Source organism: Gymnoscopelus braueri (assembly GCF_963280865.1).
Source record: "Gymnoscopelus braueri genome assembly, chromosome: 13".
NCBI classification, from domain to species: Eukaryota; Metazoa; Chordata; class Actinopteri; order Myctophiformes; family Myctophidae; genus Gymnoscopelus; species Gymnoscopelus braueri.
Genome location: NC_137615.1, coordinates 31,835,212 through 31,841,335, shown reverse-complemented (window position 1 = coordinate 31,841,335; position 6,124 = coordinate 31,835,212).

Sequence of the window (6,124 nt, the reverse complement as noted above, 5' to 3'; positions counted from 1 at the left end):
TCTGCAGGGATGTGAGGCTAACCACACTGCTTCCAGCCTTTTATGTCTCAAATGACCTGTCCTCTACTTCCTTTTATAGTGAGTCCGTTCTATACTTGTGAGTGTGTCAGTCAAGCATGTTCATTCACATACTGTACTTGATGAGCAGCCAATGGTAACTCACACCATGGTGTCTTATGACCCCATCAGATAAGGTGTTTTGATGCCTGTCAGTTTCATTGATTGATTTAATACTTTATTAACATATTTGACAACTAGGGCAGTACTGTCAAAAGGACACAAAATCCCAGAGGGGCTTGCTGTCATTGTGGTCCATTGTACTCAATTCATCAGTAGGACATACAATGCATACAATACATTACATAACGGTAGAAGCTCCAGTGGCAGCAACATATATATTAACAGAGAAAATAGGGGAGGGGACAGGATAAGTTGGTGGGGATATCATTCTAAGACCAGACCAGGTGTACTTTTCTTTATTCAAAGAGTTATACAAAGTTGCTTTCAGTGACTCTCTTTGTTTTTTTGTTTTTTCTTCACATAACAAAGACAAGACAAACAAGACAAGACAAGACAAGAAAAGACAAGACAAGAAAAAAGAAGAAAAACGTATCTAAGCATATACCGTACATGCATACACATGTACACATTACATAACGGTAAACGCTCAGTAGCAACAAAATATATGGTAGGGGGGCGGGGTAAGTTGGTGGGGGGGGATAGAATTCTAAGACTGTCTTATGATGCCAGTAGATTAGAAAATGTGACGCCTGTCAGTAAGGAGTTCAGGTTAACAGTTATTCACCCTCATTAACTGCTGTTGTTGTTTTGTTCGTGCTTGTTCCCTTAAGCCTTGTTGTTGGAATGTCTTCCTTGTTCACATCTGTAAAGAAACTTCTGAGGACTCAGGAGTTCAAAATACAACTGATTAACATCTTTAAACCCCCTATTCTGAGGGGAACATTCGCCAGGCAAAGACATTTTGGTGTAGAGTGAAAAAGGAGCGTACCAACTAAGTACAGTTGCAACTCCTGTCCATTTGTATAGAGGGTTTAAGCGTTTAAACAACATGAAGACATCAAGCTGATGAACAGGTGTCTTAATTGTGTGAGATTACCTGAAACACTAGTTGGATGTGCATACATCATACCTCCATGCCTACACTACCTCCATGCCTTCACTACATCCGTGCCGACACTACCTCCATACATATGGTACATTATCCCCATTTCTACACTACCCCCATGTCTACATTATCTCCATGAATCCATCCCTACATTACCTACATGCCTACAAGTGGTGGACAGTAACAAAGTACATTTACTTTAGAGTACTGTACTTAAGTACATGGGTGCTGTATCGTGCAGTATCAAAGTGCATGCAGTATGATAAGTGGTTTTGGGGGTGTCAGGTTAATTGTTGGTACTGTTGTCACTTAAAATAAATAAAGTTTCTAGACTAAACTAGATCAGTATCACAACTCTTTGTCTAGAGTTGTGCTACTGATCTAATTATGAAACTTTATTTTTGGGCATGGGTGTGAGAAATTCTGCATTATGTAAAATAATAGGCAAAATTGAAGAACGTGGATTGGAGTGGACTGTTATGGATACAAAGGAAAGGGGGAAAAAGGCACAATAAGGCTTTGGGTTTCAAAGGCTGACCCAGGAGGAACATTACGTAATGGCAGTGGTGTAAAGTAACTAAGTACATGTACTCATGTACTCAAGTACTGCACTTAAGTACACTTTTGATGAATTCTTACTTTAGTGGAGTATTTCCCATTTTCAATACTTTTACTTCTACTCCACTACATCTCAGAGGCACATATTGTACTTTTACTCCACTACAATTATTTGACAGCTTTAGTTACTAGTTTATTTGTAGATTTAGATTAATATTACAAAACATACAGTAACCACTTCAGACCTATATACATTTTGGCCATTTGAAAATAGCCGATCTACAAGCTCACAATGCGTTGTGATGTGACGCATTGTGAGCTTGTAGATTTGCTATTTTCAAAAGATCTTTTAAATGTTGTGAAATGGGACATTCTGCACAATGAGTACTTTTACTTTTGGTACTTTAAGTAGGCCTACATTTTGATGCCAATACTTTTGTACTCAAGTAAATTTAGTTTACCGGACTTTTTACTTGTAACAGAGTATTTCTACACTGGTATTGATACTTTTACTTAAGTAAAACATTTGGAGGAAATCACTAACCTGTCCACAGCGAAACCCAGGAATCTGCGTCTATAGCAACTATAGATACTGCTCAGATACTGAGTGCAATGGGAGAGAAAGCAAACATTCTATATGTCTTGGCGATAGATGTATGTAGGCCTATATTCATTCATATTGTCTGTTGGAAGACGTATGTATGTACATATACTATATTTATTTTTTGATAGTACATATGTTAAAGCAGTGGTTCTCAACCTTTTCAACCCTGATAAGCACTTGGAATTGTAGAAGTTGAGGCATTCAATTTAGTTTAGTAGTAGTAGTTTTTTTTTTTAGGACTCGGTTCCACAGATTGATATTGATCTACAAGCTACAAGCTCAGTAGAGCTTGTAGATCGGCTACTTTCTAAATGTTTGCCTCTTTCTTTGTATTATTTGACAATTTTGCCAATGTTTGACCAGTTTAATAGTATAATTTGTTGATTGCTTTTGATGCAGTAATGGTCTTTCTTTTATTTTTTGAGGTATTGAAAAGGTCTTAAAAGTCCTTAAATCGTCACTTCACTGTTGAGTACCAGTGTGTTAAAGGACAATTTCACTTAAAAATACTTCTGGGGTCATTTTCACATTTACTCTGGCTTTTGTGTGAAACCCAATATGCAGTCTGGTGACTGCATATTGTGTAATGAATGAGACCACCTTCATTTTTCAATTAGTTATTTCATTATGTAAATATTCAACACTTCAAGCACTTTGATACTGGATGATACAGCTCCCATAGTACTGTATACTATACGTTCAAAGTTTTAAATATACTAAACACTTTCATTATTATACCCTTTTCTAAACTCCAACCATATGTGATGGTCTGTCTTCAACTTTAATGTATGGTGCTACTTGTCCACACAGCAGATGTTGAGAACAATATGAACACAATGCTTCCCCCTAGTGGTCCGGGGGCTGTAGTTTCAAGCTACAGGGGATCAGTCAGGCCCCTTTAATTTCTATGTGTGCATGAGGGTCCATTTGGTTCCATTTGCACTCTCTCAGAGTTACACACCCACCATACAGGGCCATTTGGGAACAAAATGGAGTGCTTCTAGTGAGCCAACATGCACAATATCAGCACCCTGACCAGAATGGAACAGAGCCTTCATTAGTATCATTGGTAACACCTGTAAAGGAAGTAAGAAGAGGCTCAATGTCTTTCCAATATGGCTGCTGTGCATAGAAGGCCAGGTGGTGATGTTATTATGTTTGTCTCTGTGTGTATGAGTCTGTCTGTCTGTGTATGCTCTAATCTTGCAAATGGCTGTACGTTTGTTATTTCTGCTATTTTTGAAAATAAAATGAACCAATATAGCCAGGGAAGCCAGGTGGAGAGTGTGTAATGCCATTTGTAATTATAGAAGAAGGATAAAGGCGGTGTATATTAAACAAAGATATTTATGTCTGCTGTTGAATCATGTCTGTCTTAGTTTGGCCCCTTTGCATTTCCAAATCTACATCCAATGGAACATCAACACAGACAAAATGACCCTTCATTTCATAATGGTTGCTTTCAAAACAATGGGACAGCATCGGGTTTGCAGGGAACACAGTGACTTTTCACCTATGCCAAACTTTTCTGGATCAGGGCCCACTTTAAAATCATGAAAGCGTTCACAGCTCACCCATCTGGCCACTTCGGCTGCCCTGTTAACTGGTCAGATGGGTGGGCCACAATCATTTTATTGTGTTCCACCTTGGATCTATCTATGGAACTAACTTATATACCTGTACTTTAAGTTCTTATTTATTGGTATCGCTTTTTAATATTTCTGTTATATTATCATTCAAATCTTACTGTTTTGTCAGTTATTTTAGGGGCCAGGATCGCAGCACACCAGTGGGCCCCGGCCCATAGGTTGAGAACCACTGATCGTGTAATGTTGTCCCTGCACTCAGGTTCAGATTCAAGTTCAAAGATCTTTATTGACTTGGGAGTTGAGAGCACTGACACCAAAGCATCCACGATACTATGCTTTACATGAAATCTCTCATGGTCCCTGTTCCTGTATTCATGCCATCCTGAGATCCTCCCCCTCTCTCTCTCTCTCTCTCTCTCTCTCTCTCTCTCTCTCTCTCTCTCTCTCTACCTCTCTCTCTGTCTGTCTCTGTGTCTATCTCTTTTCTCCCTTACTCTCTTTCTGTTCCTGTCTCTGTCTCACTCTGTCTCTCCGTTTCTCTGTTTTCAGTCAGCCTCTTCAACAGATGTAAGGAGTTGACATCTGTTTATCTCTATCTCTGTCTCTCAGTTGCTCTCTCCATCTCTCTCTGCCTGTCCATTTCTGACTGTCTCTGGTTCAATAAAACATGTACACATGACAGACACACACACGCACACACACACACACACACACACACACACACACACACACACACACACACACACACACACACACACACACACACACACACACACACACACACACACACACTCTGTCCATCAAGAGAGACACCACCATCAGAGATAATCTGGACTAAATCAACCTGGCCACATCAACAGATTAAGGTTAAAAGGGATTAAGATTGGGCATAGCAATGTAATGTCAAGATATTAACATCACGTAACCATCCACCTTCATGACAGCACAATGCAAGCCAGTCTGCACACGGGACAGAATAATATAAGCCTACAGGACGAAGCCCTCTAAAACATCCAAAATAGAGTAACAAATGAGATAAAAAATCATAAGCCAAAAGACATGTAGGCCACAGTATATACGTATTATATATATTTATATTATATATATATATATATATAAAAATGTGTGTGTGTGTGTGTGTGTGTGTGTGTGTGTGTGTGTGTGTGTGTGTGTGTGTGTGTAGCCTACTGTAGGCACTATGTTTTAGTACATTTTGCAAATTTTTATTATGCATATTTAAAAAGCAATGTAAAATTCCTTGTATGCACAGGTGAGCGATAGGAATAATAGAGGGTGGAAGAGAGAGAGAGAGATAGAGCGAGAGAGAGAGAGAGAGAGAGAGAGAGAGAGAGAGAGAGAGAGAGAGAGAGAGAGAGAGAGAGAGAGAGAGAGAGAAATAGGTGGAATGGGGAGGGACAGGGTGGGAATGCAGGACCCGGATGCTTAGAGATGCTGCCATATGGTAACCGGAACACTCGCCCCAAAACACGCTCGCCCCCATTTTTTTTGCGGACCAGCGGTTCTTGCTTCTTGTATTCTTGTATTATTTGTTTTACTGAGGATAAGGTTTGAAATAAGTTTAGGGTTAGGCATAGTTTGACTGAGGTTACGCTTAGGAATAAGGTTAGGTTTAGGCATAGTTCACTGAGGTTACGTTTTGGGAATATCAGGTAAATACCGCCGGATTTGCCCCGGGGTGACTGCGTTTTGGGGCGAGCGTTTTGGTGTTCTAGCCGTATCGGATCAAGAGGAGGGCGCGTGGAAGAGAGGTGGGGAGGAGGAGTGAGAGGAGAATAAAGAGAGCCGGGGCTTTTACGGTCAGAAAAAAAAGGGGAGGAGAGGCTATCCCGGCCGTGAATGACAGAAGAACTTCTGGCGGACTGGACGATTGTTATCATTCTATCGACGTTTATATTATTGTATTCTGTTTAGTTTCTGGGGGAAGACGAAAGGGACGATGATGCGAAGCTCGCCGCCGGCTCCGGGAGGAGATGCTGTGATATGATGAACATTATTATTATTACAGACGGCGAGGGAGAGAGAGCGAGAGGAGTGGAGGGAGAGAGAGCAAGGGGACCACAGGAAGGGAGGGGGAGTCTGAGGATGCTGCTTGTTGTTTCTACAAACACCATATATCATCACACATGGACCAACTAGTCATTCATTTTATTTTTATTTTTATTTTATTTTTAATCTTGCACCTTTCTTCCTGAATGTTAAACTTGATCTCGGCGGTGCGGGTGCATA